The sequence below is a fragment of the Mytilus edulis genome, chromosome 3, assembly GCF_963676685.1.
Source record: "Mytilus edulis chromosome 3, xbMytEdul2.2, whole genome shotgun sequence".
NCBI lineage: Eukaryota > Metazoa > Mollusca > Bivalvia > Mytilida > Mytilidae > Mytilus > Mytilus edulis.
Genome location: NC_092346.1, coordinates 32,632,710 through 32,655,655, shown reverse-complemented (window position 1 = coordinate 32,655,655; position 22,946 = coordinate 32,632,710). Strand labels below are relative to the sequence as shown.

The 22,946-nt window shown below is 30.9% G+C and overlaps 1 protein-coding gene across 1 annotated transcript in view; it reads right to left on the bottom strand.

The window, feature by feature from the left end:
• The window catches only part of LOC139516255 (eIF-2-alpha kinase GCN2-like), a 135,586-nt gene that overhangs the window by 35,579 nt on the left and 77,061 nt on the right, over window positions 1-22,946 (bottom strand). The window lies entirely within an intron of this gene.

Here is a 22,946-nt window from a genome sequence, read left to right as displayed (position 1 = left end):
TTCTAATATAGAGAGATAATTAAACTTCATCAAACCGAAAAATTTGGTTCCTTCAAATCCAACTGCAAAAAGGCGTCTGCGAATTGTTCTAAGTGATTTGAGCCTATTTGACAGTTTACTGAAAATAAATATAGCCTAGAAGATTTAATTAGCAAATTTGGGGAATAAAATTCATGGCATATGTTACTTTTTGTTGTTGCTAAAAAGAAAAAGGCAAGAAAATACAATATTCAGAAGTATCTCAGAAATTCGTTTCTTAAAAATTCGAAAGAATCAATATAGCGATGATCCGTTTTTGCCGGGTCAACATATTTTTTCCATGACAAATGTATTCTTATTACTTTAAACACCAACCACGGACCTGTAATCACTTTTGTTCCTAAAAAATTAAACAAGATCGGAAACAAAATACAAAGTGAATTTCTGAAGGAAAAAATCTAATAGGATGCAACACACACGCACATAGGAATGAAAATAAGAGAAGGGTTAGAAGATAATTATGAGTGACAATTCGTAAAGTAAATTTTCTTGTAACAGAATAATACCGAACAAACAGGATATTGTTGGGAGGATTAAAGCATACAAATGTTCCCAATAAAATATTTATTTTAATATAAAATACCAAAAATGTAAATTGTAAATTTTTTCCTTTGTTCCTGAGGTAACTTTGTCTTTTATTGAATTAAAATCAGTTAATATATTTAAAGGTCATGACAGAAACGTGCTTACAATTTTTATAATAAAATATAACATTTTTCTGAAACATACGCGATGAAAAATATATATTATATTTAATTGTATTTTTTTATTATCAATATAAACCAGAATTCATTCTAAATACATATAATATTTTTCTATTACATGTATATATATGTTTATTTATTTAGCTGAGCTTTCAACTATTCAGCTTTGAAGGTAAATGTAAAAAAAACACTTCGGACGCATGAAATTTATAAAGTGTTTTTTTTTCATATTTTTCTATGTATAGTATAAGCCCAACTTACTGACAGTAGAGCAAACCGTTCAACATTGTGTGGAACTATTTTTATGTGTATTAAAACATAAGATTTCTTTATTTATTCAATTCATTACACTTCATAATCATGTACGCATATAGAAAAAAAGAAAAACAATTCTATTTATTTATTCTCCTACATTCACCCCTACATTGGCCAAGGCTACAAAGACAACGAAATAGTAACATAAACAAGAAAACACACAAACAAACAAAAAAACAAACAAAACTATAAGATATATATGAAAAAAATCATAAACTTTTGGTACACAGATATGAACATAAATAAAAATAAGGAGATGTGGTATACTATAAACCAACTTATTTTCGCGTTTACTTTATTTTGCGTTAAGACCTTTCTACAGCAGCGATTTGTCATTTTCGCGACGATTTATATGCGCGTTATATTTTTAATCGCGAAAAAAAGTTGATTTTACAGTAATTGCAATGACACAAATATCTACCAAAGTCCAAATGATGTGAATAATTGATTGATTTATAAAATCAGAGCCAGCTAGCATGAGAAGTGTTTTTATTTTGGTTTAAGAGTTTTATGTATTTGTATATCGGGACAACTTGCGTCAAAATTATCATTTATTATTATCATTCTATTTATAAGTTCTCTAAAATATCTTTTCGTTCTGCTGATTGTTCATTGAAATGACAATGAAGAAAAACATGATGTATATCTTCCACCTCATCACATCCATGTACAACAAATCTGTGTTCATCTGAAAATTGTTTCTATATTGTTCTGTTTCTATGGACCTATACTGATGATGTTTATGGTATGAACACCGAAACGAGCTCTTTCTAGTAAGTGTCTTTTTCTAAACTAAATGTTTTATCTTTAAAAGATATGCCTATGTTTTTATTTATTTTTCATAGGACTGTACAAAATAGTTAAGAGCTTGATAAGGCACTTTTCGATTTGAATTTTCCTTGAAGTTAGGTATTTTTGTTATTTTACCTTTTAGCCCAGTATTCAGCACTTCTGTGTTGACATGAATTATAATTGGTATGGTCATAATTATATAAATTTACTATAAACCCAACTTAAAATACTAAGGCTTTTCTACCCCAGGAATAGATTACCTTAGCTGTGTTTCCACTTCCACTTTTATTTGTATCATTTGTATTATTTGTATTTTTATAGTTCGTTCTCATGTTGTACTGCTACACTACTGTCCACGGTTAGGGTGAGGTGAAATCCCGTTAACATGTTTAACCCCGCCACATTCTGTATGTATGTGCCTGTCCCAAGTCAGAAGCCTGTAATTCAGTGGTTGTCGTTTGTTTATGTGTTACATATATGTTTTTTTATTAATTTTTTGTACATAAATAAGGCCGTTAGTTTTCTCGTTTGAATTGTTTTACATTGTCATTTCGTGGCCTTTTTTATTGCTGACTATGCGGTATAGGCTTTGCTCATTGTTGAAGGCCGTACGTTGAACCTATAGTTGTTAATTTCTGTGTCATTTGGTCTCTTATGGAGAGTTGTTTCATTGGCAATCATACCACATCTTCTTTTTTATATTTGGCAAAACTTTTAGGATTTATTAGTCCTCAATGTTCATCAAATTCGTACTTTATTTGGCCTATTAACTTTTTTTTTAATTCGAGTGTCACTGATCATCGGAGTCTTTTGTAGACGAAACGCGCGCCAGGCGCATGTATACAAAATTTCATTCCTGGTATCTATGATGAGTTTATAAATGAATTTTAAAACTCATTCCATGACATACAAATATCACTAAATTTCAAGTACATTCTACATATACCAACTTTTTACTGTAAATGAATTTTTTTTTTTCTTTTTCAGAGCTCATTAAGAACCTGATGCAAAACAAAGAAAACCACACGTTTGGCCTTAGATTACTGAGTAGATCAACAAAGAAAACCACACGTTTGGCCTTAGATTACTGAGTAGATCAACAAAGAAAACCACACGTTTGGCCTTAGATTACTGAGTAGATCAACAAAGAAAACCACACGTTTGGCCTTAGATTACTGAGTAGATCAACAAAGAAAACCACACGTTTGGCCTTAGATTACTGAATAGATCAGTCCCGAATGTTTATTTACTTTACTTTCGGTACCCATCTCAAAGAAACAAAACAAGCGTCGATGATTGATCTCCCTTATCAAAATCATATACAAACTTTATTTCCCAAAAACTCATTATAGATTTGATCAAATAATTAAAAAAAAGGACCCGAAGCAGTGAAAATTAAAACCTTTCGTTAATAACGTTTTTAAATCGAAGCTTTGAAAATGATACACCTTATCGCATATCGTTATATGATAAACATCTCTTTATGAAAGTGGTCATTTGCATTGAAAATTAAAAATGGTGCTAAGCACATTCAGTCATCGCCATGCAGCATAACTAATTATAAACGCCTAGGTATTTTTATAGCCCGTCTGCACCCACTGTACACTATAACCGACCAAATATCAAAATTCAAAGTAGTATTTATAAACTTCCGATTTGAATCGGTCCTTTTCTTGTTTCTTTTATCACTCCAAGTTATCTGATTAAATTAAATACTTATGATACACGTCATCAAATTAAAAAAAGGTTTAGATTTGAAAAAAAGATTTGTTGACGTTTAAGAATTGAACACCATTGAACAGACGACACTTTGATGTCTAAATTAAACGGAGGTTACAACATATTGAACAAAGATAATTTATTGTTTAACGCTAACGTCCAAAAATTTATGATACAAGAATGTCTAGGACCAAACCACTGAACATCAAAATGAAAATAAATAAATAAATATATAAATTTCTAAATAGATATATAAAGAATTAGTTAAAGAAAGTGAAATAAATGAATAAAAATAACTAAATGAATAATTATATAAACAATTAGTTAAAAAGCAAGAAAATTGAAAAAAGTAGAAGAAAAAAAAGAATGGAAAAAAAGACAATAAATAAATAAATAATTTATTAAATAAATATTTTCTTAAATAGATAAATAAAACAGGTCACAAAATGTATCTATTTCTTATGCTAAAAACTTGAATTTCAGAACAGAAGGAGCTGACTTGTGTGTGATGCGAAGCAACATCACTGGCATCACTGACTATAGCTGAAAACGTTGGTCCATAAAAAACTAAACCAATTCTAGTAGACGACCTCATTTTAGACCGAGGCACAAGTCTGACCTCATATCAACCAAAGCTTAGGTAAAGACGAACAAGGAAGCGCGTATCTAAAGATTTAATCCGATAGCAAGATATAGAGCTCCCAGTTGGACAATTGGCCCGTTAAAAACAAACTTTGAGTATACATATTAGCTCTACCTAGCAACATATAGTGCTACAGAAAAGCTGCGGACAACAGCAAATGCGAAAGAACAAGTCAAATCCGCTTAAATAATATAGAAAAATCAAAATAACCAATAATAAATTCCAATTAATTGCCATGACAAAGTTCTTAGTTTGATAGGGAAGTTTTAATAAAGTGGACGCATTGGTCTCAGTAAGCGAAATCTGTCTCACAAGAGCCTGAGGTTTTTATTTCGAAATCTTTCTGTTCATTATTTATTATTTTACTTTTGCATTTCTTGTCTTATTTGTTGATTTAGTTTGAGGAATTCTAGTATTCCAATGCCGTATACTTTGGTTGATAAATATATGAATCATTGAAGTCTACAAAAATATTCAATGACGATCAGCACGCTGTCAAAAACCCTGGTCTGGATAACAGAGGTTTTGCTTTAAGTTACGTCCATCCCTCAAATAAAAGTAATTTTTATGATTGTATAAATAACTTAATCAAACTAAAATCATTTCAACTATTTGAAAGCAATGAAATACACTCCGCCTATGACAAGAGGAAAAATGTAAAGAAAACGGATCTATGTGCATAGCAACACAAGAAATGGCAAATTTGCTCGGAATCCGTAAGCTTAGATTATGGCAACGTGAAAACAATGGTTCTACAAAAACAAAAACAAAACAGTTATCGAATCTTCTAATATAATGTACGATTCTATTTGCAGTCCAATAAAAACGAGGACGGAAACAGGGAGTGTATAAAAGAGACAACAACCCGACCAAAGAACAGAACACAAGACAGAAGGACACCAATGAGAAAATGCCGCGCCTTCAACTGGCCCTTTAACAAACACATTTTCCTTTTATTCATTTCATTATTTCGTAAAAAAAATAATCGGCAAGAAAGGAACAAAATGGTGGATAGTTGTGTCAAAATGGCTGTTAGTGCGTGGTGTTGTTCTCTTTCAGAGCGACTGTATGGTCCAAATGGATAGTTGTCATATGGACTATCATACAACATCTTCCTTTCTTTATATAGATAACTCCTTAAAACAACGGTTAATGTGTGAACATACAAGCAACACAATGAACAATGAACTCACATAGTTCTGCCAATATCATTTAAGCAGCAATTAATCTGCTAACAACTTACTGAAGAAAGATAAATCTGCTAATTACTCAGCGAACAAACCAGAATCTGCCAAAATATCAAACGAACAAAGACAAATTTGCTAACAATACAATAAGCAAAGATACGTCGAAAAATAAAAGATGAATGATAACTAACCTTCTTAAACAGAAGGAGTAGATCTGTATATCAGACGAGTAACGTCCAAAGATGCACCGTACCATAAAAACCGAATATACAATGCAGGATTTCAGTGAATACAAAACTGACAACACTTTATTACGAAATGTTGGACCTACAACACTCAACGACCTAGAAGGATAGAACAACACGCAAAAGAAATTGTAAGCAGTAATAACACTTCAATGATGCAGCAAACTCAACACAACGACCAATCATAGAACTACTAACAAAAGTAAAACAACGAGCCTTGTATATATGATAAAGGTGTTATTTGTTTTACAGTTTGATTTAGAAGAAATACCAACATAGCTATTTAATACAGTTAATTAACTTATTACTATTACAATTCTATATTAAATATTCTTGTACATTGCAATTTTTGGTATAAAATACATCAAATAACATAATTACAAACCTAATCTTGATTTATATCCTTTTTTTAAATATCGCATAACGTCACTTTTGTGGTGTTGATACAGATGTGTGACGGACAGTTCATGGTTCCGTTTTTTGTGTGCTGTCCTAGGTTGTTTTACGTATTCGTTATTATTCTGTGGACCATGTCGAAATGTTCTATTATATTGTTTATTTTTGTATTATTCTGTCCTGATTGTTTTTGCATTTATTTGTACTGTAATCCTGTCATGTATTGCTTTCATTTTAGTGGTGTATTTAACATTGCCATAAAAGCGCCAGGTTGGGCTAGCAACAAAACGAGGTTTAAACTCACCATTTTGTTATAAAAATGTCCTGTACCAAGTCAGGAAAATGACATTTGTTATCTTATAGTTCGTTTCTGTGTGTTTTGCATTGTCGTTTGTTTGTTGTTGCATTTCAATGTTTCTGTTGTTTCGTTGTTTTCCTCTTTTAGTTGATGTGTTTCCCTCTGGTTTAGTTTGTAACCCGGATTTGTTTTCTCTCAATCGATTTATGACTATTTATCAGCGTTATACTACTGTTGCCTTTATTTATCATTTGCAATGAAAAATTGCAAAAAAGCACAACGAACAATATTATAGCAGATAAACGAACCAATAATCAGCTATAAAGCAATTAACATTGTTGTAGTTACCAACAACACAATTATATTGATGTCTCAACAAGATGAGATTTGAAACAGCTGACAACTGCAAACAACACATTGAGTAATCATAAAGCTGCCATTACATAAACAGTATTGACACAGCTGCATACAACACATTGCACAATAATAAGACTGCCAACATAAAATGACCGATGGAAGATTAGGCACAATACAACGAGCAATGATTAATCTGCCATTACTTAATCAGCAATTGTACAACTGAATACAACACAACGAACAATAAAAAAAAAGTACAAACACCATGAGCAATGGTAAAGCCGCAAAAACACAATCAGCTATGACAAAACTGCCAATTCAAAATAAGCAATGATAATGCGGCAAACATAAAATGAACAATTGACACAGCTTCAAACAACACAACGAGAAATGCAATTGATGCCATTACACAGCTGGCAATAGTAAGCTGCAGACAATATAATGTTCAATGATAATGCAGCAAACAGAAAATGGGCACTGACACAGCTTCAAACAACACAATGAGCAACATTAAAGCTGCTATTAAACAACGGGCAATTGAACAGTTGCAAACAGCACAATGGTGCAGTTGTAAATGGAGGCAGCCAAAAACAAAATGCAACTATATGTCAATCAGCAAAGTTTATCATTAACACAATGACAAACTTAAAACATTAACACAATGAACAACTTAAAGCTGCCATACCGCCATGATCACCTCAAAACATTAATACAATTATCATTTCAAATCTGACATTAACACAATGACCAACTTAATTCTGACATTAACACAATGAAAAACCTAGAGAATTCACACAATGACTAACGTAAAGCTGACATTAACACAATGACTAACTTAAATATGTCAATGCGATAATGACTGATATTAGATCTACTTTAAAATAGCCAATGATCTGGATATATTTAATAAAAGTACGAACCCACGACTGACAAAGGACGTATCAAAATACAAAGGAATATATACTAGTAATCAATTAGTATAAACAGTGGATATAATTCTTATAAAAGTACAATAACCTGCTACCAAGGTGGCAATAGCACATATTTGCCAGCGATATATCTGACAACAACACAATGACCAAAAAGAAATGACATACCGGAGTAAACTTTACAAAGTGAGGGACTATAAATTGGACAAACGCACAATGAGCAGTTATTATTCTGACAATTTTACTAGTATATTGACGAACGACATACCTGACAGTATTACACTAACCAACGATAATTTATAAATCTGACAATAAGACGATAACCAGTTACAAATCTGACAAAAGGGACGATAATCAGTTACAAATCTGACAACATGGCGATAATCAGTTATTAATCTGACAAAAGGGCCGATAATCAGTTACAAATCTGACATTTGGGCTATAATCAGTTATAAATATGACAATAACAGAATGGTCAACGGTAGATCTAACAGTAACATCTTAACCTACCAGATAATGATTATAACGTTACAAAACACAATAATAACAAATTCGAAAATATGAAAATACCATTGTATTTACCGTAGTTAACACATCGTTAATTCTAAATCTGATATATAAGTATCAATAGCAAGTCTGACAATAACCGATGAATCTTTCCTCATCTATAATGGTCAACTAATTTTTTAATAACTTTAAAATAACGCTATGACCAGTGTGTTGAATGTGTAATAATTGATAGATATATAAAATGGCTGGCGATAATCTAACAACAACTTAATGGTCGATGATATGGTTATACCAATATACATTTGTTAATAAGAACATGAATATTATAAGGAGTCATCTGGCATTTTGCCGCGCGATACAAATCTGACAATAACAAAACGACGAATTTGACAATAACAAAACGACTAATTTGACAATAACAAAATGACCAATTTGACAACAAAGTGTAATGACAATCGATGTACTAATAACAAAGTGTAATGACAATCGATGTACTAACAACAACAGAATAGTCACAACCAGATGCTCCGCTGGGCGTAGCTTTATACGACCGCAGAGGTTGAACCCTGAACGGTTGGGGCAAGTATGGACACAACATTCAAGCTGGATTCAGCTCTAAATTTGAATTGTGATTAAATAGTTGACACAGCATAGGTTTCTGACACAGAATGAATGTGTTCTAATGAACTTAAAATTTTTGTTTTCTCTTAGAGCAATTCACTATGCTGTTGAATATTAATCCTCTCAAAACAAGAATGTGTCCTCAGTACACGAATGCCCCACTCGCACTATCATTTTCCATGTTCAGTGGACCGTGAAATTGGGGTAAAAACTCTAATTTGGCATTAAAATTAGAAAGATCATATCATAGGGGACATGTGTACTAAGTTTGAAGTCGATTGGACTTAAACTTCATCAAAAACTACCTTGACCAAAAACTTTAACCTGAAGCGGGACAGACGGACGGACGAACGGACGGACGAACGAACGGACAGACGGACGCACAGACCAGAAAACATAATGCCCCTCTACTATCGTAGGTGGGGCATAAAAATGTTTGAAGAAATTTTCTTTTTTATTTATGAAATTTCAAATGAGAAAAATTGAACCCAATTTTTTTAATCACATCCCCCTTTCCCTTATTCCAAAACTAATCTCAATTAAAATTTCTAATGGAGTTTGCAACAATAACTACTCATTTAAATACATCATAAAATATCAAGATGTAAAAAAAACTGCTTGTTATCACTGAATGTTATTTATTATAATTTATCAGTTGGTAGTAAAAAGTGAATAGACATTGTATATTGTATATAACAAAGATTTAAGTTGATTCTGGACAAAGAAAGATAACTCCAATTGAAAAAAATCTTGCTATTGCACAATATTTTGCAATTAGATATTTCTTGCTTACTATTCTGGACAAAGAAAGATAACTCTAATTAAAAAAAAAATTGCTATTTCACAATATTGTGCAATTAGATATTTCTTGCCATTGCGCAATACTGTGCAATTGAAATGACTTGCTATTGCACAACACTTAATATAATAATTTTAGATCCTGATTTGGACCAACTTGAAAACTGGGCCCATAATAAAAAATCTAAGTACATTTTTGGATTCAGCATATCAAAGAACCCCAAGATTTCAATTTTTGTTGAAATCAGACTAAGTTTAATTTTGGACCCTTTGGACTTTAGTGTAGACCAATTTGAAAACAGGACCAAAAATGAAGAATCTACATACACAGTTAGATTTGGTATATCAAAGAACCCCATTTATTCAATTTTTGATTTGACCCCGATTTGGACCAACTTGAAAACTGGGCCAATAATCAAGAATCTAAGTACATTTTTAGATTCAGCATATCAAAGAACCTAACTGATTCATTTTTTGTCAAAATCAAACTAAGTTTAATTTTGGACCCTTTGGACCTTAATGTAGACCAATTTGAAAACGGGACCAAAAGTTAACAATCTACATACACAGTCATGACAGTTAGATTCGGCATATCAAAGAACCCCAATTATTCAATTTTGATGAAATCAAACAAAGTTTAATTTTGGACCCTTTGGGCCCCTTATTCTGTTGGGACCAAAACTCCCAAAATCAATACCAACCTTCCTTTTATGGTCATAAACCTTGTGTTTAAATTTCATAGATTTCTATTTACTTATACTAACGTTATGGTGCGAAAACCAAGAAAAATGCTTATTTGGGTCCCTTTTTGGCCCCTAATTCCTAAACTGTTGGGACCTAAACTCCCAAAATCAATACCAACCTTCCTTTTGTAGTCATTAACATTGTGTTCAAATTTCATTGATTTCTATTTACTTAAACTAAAGTTATTGTGCGAAAACCAAGAATAATGCTTATTTGGGCCCTTTTTTGGCCCCTAATTCCGAAACTGTTGAAACCTAAACTCCCAAAATCAATCCCAACCGTTCTTTTGTGGTCATAAACCTTGTGTCAAAATTTCATAGATTTCTATTAACTTAAACTAAAGTTATAGTGCGAAAACCAAGAAAATGCTTATGTTGGCCCTTTTTGGCCCCTAATTCCTAAAATGTTGGGACCAAAACTCCCAAAATCAATACCAACCTTCCTTTTGTGGTCATAAACCTTGTGTTAAAATTTCATAGATTTCCATTCACTTTTACTAAAGTTAGAGTGCGAAAACTAAAAGTATTCGGACGCCGGACGACGACGCAGACGACGACGACGACGACGACGACGCCAACGTGATAGCAATATACGACGAAAAATTTTTCAAATTTTGCGGTCGTATAAAAACTATTCAAATACTAGCATACTGACTTATCATGATTTTAACAAAAACGTCATCATTCTATCAATAACACATCGACTAATATCACAATTTTAACAATAACATAATGACTAATGACACATCTAACAATAACACGATAAAACTATTACTAATCATGATTTCAATTATAACACATGAACTAATAACACGTGGATCAATAACGAGTCTAACAATAATATGATGTCGAACAAATATCATGATTAAAACAATAACATATTGACTTATATTATGATTCTAACAATAACACATTGACTAATATCACGATTTTAACAATAACATAATGACTAATGACACATCTAACAATAACACGATAAAACTATTACTAATCATGATTTCAATTATAACACATGAACTAATAACACGTGGATCAATAACGAGTCTAACAATAAAATGATGTCGATAGTTATCAAAAGTACCAGGATTATAATTTTATACGCCAGACGCGCGTTTCGTCTACATAAGACTCATCAGTGATGCTCAGATCAAAATAGTTAAAAAGCCAAATAAATACAAAGTTGAAGAGCATTGAGGATCAAAAATTCCTAAAAGTTGTGCCAAATATGGCTAAGGTAATCTACTCCTGGGGTAAGAAAATCCTTAGTTTTTCGAAAAATTCAAAGTTTTGTAAACAGAAAATTTATAAAAATGACCATATAATTGATATTCATGTCAACACCGAAGTGCTGCATACTGGGCTGGTGATACCCTCGGGGACGAAACGTCCACCATCAGTGGCATCGACCCAGTGGTGTAAATAGTTATCAAAAGTACCAGGATTATAATTTTATACGCCAGACGCGCGTTTCGTCTACATAAGACTCATCAGTGACGCTCAGATCAAAATCGACAATATATCTGTCAATGATATCATGATTAAAACAATAACACATTGACTAATATTATGATTCTAACAATAACACATTGACTAATATCATGATTCTAACAATAACACATTGACTAATATTATGATTAAAACAATAACACATTGACTAATATTATGATTCTAACAATAACACATTGACTAATATTATGATTCTAACAATAACACATTGACTAATATTATGATTCTAACAATAACACATTGACTAATATTATGATTCTAACAATAACACATTGACTAATATTATGATTCTAACAATAACACATTGACTAATATTATGATTCTAACAATAATACATTGACTAATATTATGATTAAAACAATAATACATTGACTAATATTATGATTAGAACAATAACACATTGACTAATATTATGATTCTAACAATAACACATTGACTAATATTATGATTCTAACAATAATACATTGATTTATATTATGATTAAAACAATAACACATTGACTAATATTATGATTAAAACAATAACACATTGACTTATATTATGATTCTAACAATAACACATTGACTAATATTATGATTAAAAAAAATAACACATTGGCTAATATTATGATTAAAACAATAACACATTGACTAATATTATGATTCTAACAATAATACATTGACTAATATTATGATTAAAACAATAACACATTGACTTATATTATGATTCTAACAATAACACATTGACTAATATTACGATTTAAAAAAATAACACATTGGCTAATATTATGATTAAAACAATAACACATTGACTAATATTATGATTAAAACAATAATACATTGACTAATATTATGATTAAAACAATAACATATTGACTAATATTATGATTCTAACAACAACAAATTGACTAATATTATGATTCTAACAATAACACATTGACTAGAATCATGGTTAAAACAATAACACATTGACTAATATTTTGATTAAAACAATAACACATTGACTTATATTATGATTAAAACAATAACACATTGACTTATATTATGATTAAAACAATAACACATTGACTAATATTATGATTCTAACAATAACACATTGACTAATATTATGATTCTAACAATAATACATTGACTAATATTATGATTAAAACAATAACACATTGACTAATATCATGATTCTAACAATAACACATTGACTAATATTATGATTCTAACAATAATATATTGACTAATATTATGATTCTAACAATAACACATTGACTAATATTATGATTCTAACAATAACACATTGACTAATATCATGATTCTAACAATAACACATTGACTAATATTATGATTCTAACAATAACACATTGACTAATATTATGATTCTAACAATAACACATTGACTAATATCATGATTCTAACAATAACACATTGACTAATATTATGATTCTAACAATAACACATTGACTAATATTATGATTCTAACAATAACACATTGACTAATATTATGATTCTAACAACAATACATTGACTAATATTATGATTCTAACAACACCACATTGACTAATATTATGATTCTAACAATAACACATTGACTAATATTATGATTCTAACAATAACACATTGACTAATATTATGATTCTAACAATAACACATTGACTAATATTATGATTCTAACAATAACACATTGACTAATATTATGATTAAAACAATAACACATTGATTAATATTATGAATCTAACAATAACACATTGACTAGAATCATGGTTTTAACATATAATATAATACTTAACGACATATCTAACAATAAAACGATGAAACAATTACTAATCATGATTGATAACGATTACACATGAACTAATAATGAGTCTAACAATAATATCATGGCGAACAACATATCTTTCAATAACATTTGACTAATATCATGATTAAAACAATAACACATTGACTAATATCATGGTTGCAGCAATAACACATTGACTAATATATCATGGTTGCAACAATAACACATTGAATAATATCATGGTTCTAACAATAACACATTGACTAATTGTAACCGAGTAGGGGTGCGATAAAGGGTAGCCATGCGATAAAGGGTGCGTATTAATGTTGCGCGATATGGATTAAACAGCAGGCTATTTATCATATATTCAAAACTACTGTATTTACTCCTAAATATATGATAAAAACTAATATTATGATTCAAACAATTACTCATTGACTAATATCATGACTTTAACAATAACACATTGACTAATATCATGATTCTAACAATAACTCATTGACTAATATCATGATTCTAACAATAACTCATTGACTAATATCATGATTCTAACAATAACACATTGAGTAATATTTAACACATGATTGTTATTAAAATTATTGTTATTAAGATTATAACAATGACTTAAAATCAAACAGACTTTTGTCAGTAACACATTGATTCTAACAATTATAAACCGACTAATCATGATTTTAACAATAACGTTTTGACGAACGAGATATCTGATAATAGCACTGTGACGAATCATGATGAAAAGCGATAAATATGTCAATAACACTGGTTTGGAAGATTTAACATTTACTCAACAAATTATCAAGGTAATAACAATAACCCAATAACACGATAACAAAACATCTGACTAAAAACTGGTTGACTCATTACAGATCTGGCTAACAAAGTAAATACAACTGACTTTATTTCTGAAAATAACACAAAAGACAAAATAAAGATACTAGTATGACAAAAATTAATACCTACAAATATGTAATATTACATCAATACAATGATTAAAGATATAAGATTTATTTCATTGTGATAACAAGATAAATAATGCTGAATATAAAAGAAAAGAACACGATTATCTACGAATATTGTCTGTGGATACATTTATTATTTTTTATGGTTATCACTTTGAGTTTATTTGTAGCTATTCATATTTGATATATAAATATATACATGTTAGAAAGTCGTTCAGACTTAAAAGTTGGTTAAACGTGTGACAAATTTGATAATATGACTGGACACAACTCTGATTTCAATTAAGAGACAACTGACAACTCTGATAATACTATAGTGGATACTGACAACTTTGATAACACTACAGTGGATTCTGACAACTCTGATCATAACACCACAGTGGATTCTGACAACTTTGATAACATATTACTGGATACTGACAACTTTGATAACATATTACTGGATACTGACAACTTTGATAACATAGCATGAAATTCAAAACAGTGTGGCTGTGGCCATTGATTGACACATTAAATTCATCCATTGACTGGGACAATTTACGTGAACGTTTGTCTGTAACGACCACTGTTCACGACGTACCTACGATAGACATTTAAAATGTGGGGTCACCAAAGGTTTCTTAACGCCTTTAATTATAAAATAATACGGAAAATTAATCAGGAATAACCTATATGTTTTTATTTATATAATTGATATAAATCAAACCATCGTGTTATTTCTGATTAATTTTTCGAATTACTTTATTAAGGTGTTGAGAACCTTTTGTGACCCCATAGTTTAAGTGTCTTTAAAAAGTACATAGTGAGCAGTGGTCGTTACATACAAACGTTCACCTAAATTGTCCCAGGCAATGGATGAATTTAATGTGTCAATCAATGGCCACAGCCACACTGTTTTGAATTTCATTCTATTACTGGATACTGACAATTTGATTACACGACAGTTGAAACTTACATTCCTAATAACACTATAGTTGATACTGACAAATCTGATAACTCTATAGTGAATACTGACAACCCTGATAACACTACAGTAGATACTCAAAACTCTTGGACCACTACCATGGAAACTGACAACTCTGATAACATTAGAGTGTATGCTGACAACTCTGATAACATTAGAGTGGAAACTGACAACTCTGATAAGATAAGAGTGGAAACTGACAACTCTGATAACATTACAGTGGAAACTGAAAACTCTGATAACACTACAATGGATACCGACAACTCTAGTAACACTACAGTGGGTACTGACAACTCTTATTATAATACAGTGAATATTGACAATTCTGATAACATTTAAGTGGATACTAACAACTCTGATAACACTACAGTCGATACTGACAACTCTGATAACACTACAATGGGTACTGACAACTCTTATTACAATACAGTAAATATTGACAATTCTGATAACATTTAAGTTGATACTAACAACTCTGATAACACTATAGTCGATACTGACAACTCTGATAACACTACAGTCGATACTGACAACTCTGATAACATTACACTACAGTAGGTTCTGACAACTCTTATTACACTGCAGTTGAGACTGACAACTCTGAAAAACACTGAGTGGATACTGACAGCTCTGGAAACACTACAGTGGATACTGACAACTTAGGAAACACCAAGTAGATAGTGATAACTTTAATAAAACTACAGTGGATACTTACAACTCTGATAACACTACATTCGATACTGACAACTATGTACCACTACAGTAGATACTTACAACTCTGATAACACTACAGTCGATACTAACAACTCGGAAAAACATTACAGTCGATACTGACAACTCTGATAATATTATAATGGACATTACACTACAGTTGATACTGACAACTCTGATAACACTACAGTCGATTCTGACAACTCTTATTACACTGCAGTTGAGATTGACAACTCTGAAAACAATAAGTGGATACTGATAGCTCTGGAAACACTATAGTAGATATTAACTCCACAGAAAACACTATAACAGGTACCAACAACTCTGATATCTATTCTAGGTATCTACAGTTTTCATAACCCTACAGTAGATACTGACAACTTTGAAAACCTTACAGTAGATGCTGACCACTCTGATAACATTAGAGTGGAAACTGACAACTCTGATAACATTAAAGTGGAAACTGACAACTCTGATAACATTGCAGTGGATAATGACAACTCTGATAACACTACAGTGGATACTGACAACTCTGATAACACTACAGTGGATACTGACAACTCTGATAACACTACAGTGGATACTGACAACTCTGATAACATTGCAGTGGATAATGACAACTCTGATAACACTACAGTGGATACTGACAACTCTGATAACAGTACAGTGGATACTGACAACTCTGATAACACTACAGTGGATACTGACAACTCTGATAACATTACAGTGGATAATGACAACTCTGATAACACTACAGTGGATACTGACAACTCTGATAACACAACAGTGGATACTGACAACTCTGATATTATTATCGTGGATACTGACAACACTATAGTTGATACTGACAACCTGATAACACTAGGTTACTACATATTTAATAGTATTATATTTGATGTCAGTTCGTTTTTGGGAAATGCTCTTTTGATCTTCTATTCATATTTGATATTTGCAATCTTGTTCTTGATTATTCCTCCTCAGATAGTAAGTGCCTGGTTTATAATGGTCAATCAAGATTTTTTGTTATTTTTCTATTTATATATTATTTTTTCCTTCATTTTGTTGTATTTCACATATTATCCTATATAAAAGGTTATATACTTAACATATGGTTGTTGGGAGCTTTCTAGGTAGAGGCTTTTCTTCTTTGGTAACATTTTTTGGTATGTGTAATCAATGTTGGTTTGTGATGTTTTAAATTTGTAGATGTAAAATGAACACTTTTTAACTCAATAAAAATATGTATTTCATTTTTCGTTGATAGAAGGGAAAATTAAATCAACAAAAACTGATACCAAACAAGTAAGAAAACCTTCACAGTACTTTTTCTATCTTAATTTCTCAACGTATAATTGTTCAGTATAAAAAATCAAACTTAACTTAATAGCTCACTATGCAGTAAGCTTTGCTCATTGTTGAAGGCCGTACGGTGACCTATAGTTGTTAATATCTGTGTTATTTTGGTCGTCTTTTGTGGATAGTTGTCTCTTTGGCAATCATACCACATCTTCTTTTTTATATTAGTTGAAATGAAAATGAAGGTGAATCCATGTCAACATATTCTAAAAGATTTGAATATATAAATATACATACTTTATTCTTTATTTTTATGAATGACTGTTAAAGAAATAAACAATATAAATTGATCTTAATAAATTTGTCATGCATTTCAGGCAAAAGATTCCTGAAAATGGACTATGAAAATCAGTAGGGAAAAATTTGGAGACTTTATTTCATATTTTCTTTCCCTCAATTGTTGTACTTTATGTATCTATATGATAAAAGACATGAAGAACAAGAATGTGTCCATAGTACACCGATGCCCCACTTGCATTATTATTTTCTATGTTTAGTGGACTGTGAAATTTGGGTGAAAAATCTAATCTGGCATTAAAATTAGAAAGATCAAGTCATAGGAAACATGTGTACTAAGTGTCAAGTTGATTGGACCTCAACTTAATCAAAAACTACCTTGACCAAAAACGTTAACCTGAAACTTGCACTATCATTTTCTATGTTCAATGGACAGTGAAATTTGGGTCAAAAAATCAAAATTGGCATTAAAATTAAAAAGATCGTATCATAGGGTATACAAAGTTTCAAGTTGATTAGACTTCAACTTAATCCAAAACTACCTTGACCAAAAACTTTAACATGAAGCAGGACAGACAAACGAACAATCGAACAGACACACAGACTAGAACATAATGCCCCTCTACTATTGTAGGTGAGCAGACACACAGACCAAAAATATGATGCCCCTCTACTATCGTAGATGGGGCATAAAAATGAAACTTACTAGTCATTTTGGGGGCTCTTTATAGCTTGCTGTATGGGGTGAGCCAGGGCTCCTTGTTGAAGACCTTGACCTGGATGGAGACTTGTCTCATAACACATCTTCTTATATCTAATCAGAAGGTTTTATCTGAACTAGTTTTGGTACCATATGAATCATGGAAAAATCAAATATTTGACTGATCATTTTTATCATCTTTTAAATCTTCAATCTTCAGTTTCAACAAGTGCAAATCTTCTTTTTTTTATGATTTAAAATTTTATCTTTGAATGAAAATTTGAGATATGAATTCTTTTTCCTTTTCATTTCAACCAAGTGTTTTTGATACTTAAGGGCAATGTATTTTTCTATGAAGTTTTTTGTTGTCATTTTTACATTTTGTACAGTATGATTTTGATACTAAAGATATATTTTTCAATTAAGTTTTTTGTTGACATTTTTGTATTTTAACCAAGTATGATTTTGATACTAAAGGCAAATGTATTTTTTTATGATTTTTTTTGTTGACACTTTTGTATTTCAATCAAGTATGATTTTGATACTAAAGGCAAATGTATATTTCTATGATTTTTGTTGTTGACATTTTTGTATTTTAACAAAGTATGATTTTGATACTAAGGGCCAATGTATATTCTATGATTTTTTTTGTTGACATTTTTGTATTTTAACAAAGTATGATTTTGATACTAAGGGCCAATGTATTTTTGTATGATTTTTGTTGTTGAAATTTTTGTATTTTGACCAAGTATGATTTTGATACTAAAGTCCAATGAATTTTTCCATGAAGTTGTTTGTTGACACTTTTGTATTTTAATAAAGTATGATTTTGATACTAAAGGCCAATGTACATTTCTATGATGTTTTTTGTTGACATTTTTGTATTTTAACAAAGTATGATTTTGATACTAAGGGCCAATGTATTTTTGTATGATTTTTGTTGTTGAAATTTTTGTATTTTGACCAAGTATGATTTTGATACTAAAGGCCAGTGAATTTTTCTATCAAGTTTTTTATTGACATGTTTGTATTTTAGCTAGTTGTTTCTTATTGGGTTTTTTTTTTTGCCATGGTGTTGTCAGCTTTTCTTCTACCAAGGATTTGATAGTAAGATACAAATCCTTCCTTTGACTTACAAGTTTTGAATGGATGGCCCTTTAATTTGATATCGTCCACCTCATTTAATAACAGGTATATATTGGACAAACAAATATAATAAAACACAAGCAATTAGTTTATTACAACAATTTTTATTTCTCTGGAATTTTGCTCAAAATATTTGACAATCTCGTATTAAAATTCCCTAAAATTAAAAGTCCCTAAGCATCAAGCTCAGCTCCACACTTCACCACACACATCATTGCAATCTTTCATTTCCTCATAGTCAGACACATTCAGACAATAATCAATTTCAGTGTATTTTTGGTAAACCTCGTGCATGATTGTCTAAGATTTTCTGAAAATTTGATACATCTTTTTCAGTTATTTTTTGTTCATTCTGGCATTGAAATGATAAAAAATGTAAATATATATTTATTGGGGAATCATAAAAGAAGTATAGTTAAGAAATGTAATATCGGACATCTTGAAACAATCTAAAATAATTGCTACAGATATACATATAAATATGTCTTTCTCTAGTTAAAATCAGTACAAAAAGATAAAGGAAAGATTTCAGCAGTCTCTGACATTAATATTACTTTACAATTAAATACACATGTAGTAATTACACGCCAGTTTAAAATCTGCACTTTAACATTTTTTTAAAACATCATAAATAAATGGTCAGCACTTAGAAATAACTCAGTACTTGTTTTTAGATAAAAGAAAAAAACAAAAAAAATCATTCTGTAACAAATCACAAACCAAAAACAAATTGGTTAATTATCAAAAAAAATAAAATCTGGCAGATCGAATAAATATCAAGCTTAAAATTTGTTCAATCTAAAAAAAATATTCAAACAAACTTCAACAAAAACAACAAAACATTTACAAATTAAACTGCAAGTAGATCTAAACAGCCTGGCCAGAAAGTATAAAAATGTCACACAAAGAAAAAACTCTCCAAATAATGATTTTTCACTTTCATACACAATAACATATATAAACATACATTCAACAAACATCTTTACTATACAAATAATTTGCACCGAATACTTTTTTTAACATGCACCATTAAATAAAATGTCCACTTCCAACACAATGGAACTGGCTATAATTACAAAGGAATAATAATGAGGTAAATCTTAAAGCTTTAATTTAATTGGTCACCCCACTACAGGGCAACTCTTCTGATTGGTTTAATAATGTCATGTGACAAAAAATTCAAATATTCCATGGCACAAAAACATATTCCTTCAACTGAAGAGTTGATGTTTGACAGAACATACTTTGACGTGGAATGCTTTACAAAGTCATGGCCATTCAAATGTACATTTATTTTGATCATCATGAGGTATGCGGCACATATGTGACCAAGACATGTTTCTTGTCCAGAGACAACAAAATACATATATAATACTTGGCAACTCATTGTCAACATGAACTGCGTTTTTTTTTAATAATACTTTTGCGTAGTTTTCCCCATATCCCATTATAACAAGTTGTGATGACTAGTTTTAAAACTGCAGTCAGTTGTCGACTCCCTTACTCTGTTAGATTGACTAGCACACCAGTTACTTTCCTGGGCTAGCCTGCAATCGTTAGGAATTAGATTCCACACAATGAGTGACTGCTAAATGATTGAGAGATCACCGTGATTGTAATAAAATAGGCCGTAGTTTTAAACTACCGTACCCACAAATACTTGTAAGTCACGCTTTATTCCTTGGCTTAATTATGTTCGCAGGCCAAGCCAAATGTCCTTGTTCTTTTTAAAGCACAATGTTTTACTCCTGATTTTTATCCAGCATGAATATCCTGAATGTGTGCACCCATACTGTCCAAGCTGCCATGTAATGGAGGACTTTGAGCAGATCCCATTGACATGGGACTCATGCCGTGGGCTCCATGTCCCATCATCATATGATGCGGATGCCCTGGTATTAGCATTGCTTGCGAATGAACTGGTGGTCGTAACTGTGACATCTGAGAGTATGAACTACTGCCAGTGACAGCAGTACTTCCAAACATGTCACTACTATGCATACCCTGAACTCCAAGCATATCGTATCTTTGTCCTTCCATATGAGAATATCCCTTCATTTGATCATACATTTCACTACCATGTCTTCCTTAACTTGGAACACTGGAATTAAAAAAAAATAATAATATTAAATTTTTTATCATGTAATTAATTCTTTCAAAACTTAAATTGTCACTTTATAAGTATGCATTGCTATATACTTTTGCTTTGCTTATTTAAGCCCAATATGACACAGAACTTCAAAAAATGTCTTATTTTTTCTTCTACATGTTATTAGGTAGCTGTCTCATTTGTATATACCCAATATCTCCTTCACATTCAATCTCAATAGTAATTCAGAAAGATTTCATGTGCTTTAACAATTTGTACATTGTTTGTTTTCTATGAGCTTATCCTTTGAACCAATTAAGCTTCACATTAACTTTTAAATTATGAACAAATTACACTTAAGCTGTGAACAAATCCACTTAACCTTTGATGAACCATTAAGCCTAATCTGAGATTAACAGATTCATCTTAATCTGATCTTTCAATTTATCAGAACACAAAATATGTACAGGGGTGTTTAAACTACTTACTGTGAGGACTCATATGTGCCATGGCCTGGCTATCCCAACCCATACTCTCTGGACTATATCCATGACATCCTGGTGCTGAAAAGATTAAGACAATGATTATGTTTGTCTTTGTATTTATCTTTATAAAACATCTGTTTTTACATGCAGTATAATTATTTTGTATTCAGATCAAATATTTGTGGTTAGAAACTTCACCGATTGTATTAATTCTTTCAACATTTGAAATTTCGACAAAATTAATATTACTGTTTTGAACCTAAAGTGCTATTAACAAAAAAACACTTTTATTGCCGAACAATAGTGCTTATATACATAGTTTTTTTGAGAGAATATCTTACTCCTAACAGCATGTGAAACAAAGAACGGCCTTGTATAAACTGAAAACAGATAGGGAACACTTAGAGGTACATCTAGATCACATTTAAACCATTTAGTACCCACTTACAGACCCTCGTTATGAGGGAAGAGGAATTTCAATTGGAAAGATTTTCGCTCCTCAGGAGATGTGAGATTCTGTCAAGAATAACAAGCTTAAAAGAAATGCAATTTGCATAAGAGCCATGCCACCAAAGATAAAAGTTTCATCTCAGAGTTTTACCTTTAGACTGCTTACAGAGAGCTAATTAACAACAACCCGCAGATGAAAACTAAATTGCTGATGATATATGCCAATTTTGTGTTAAATAGCTTTTTAAAATATCAGGATACCGAGGGCGAAAATAGCCTTGTA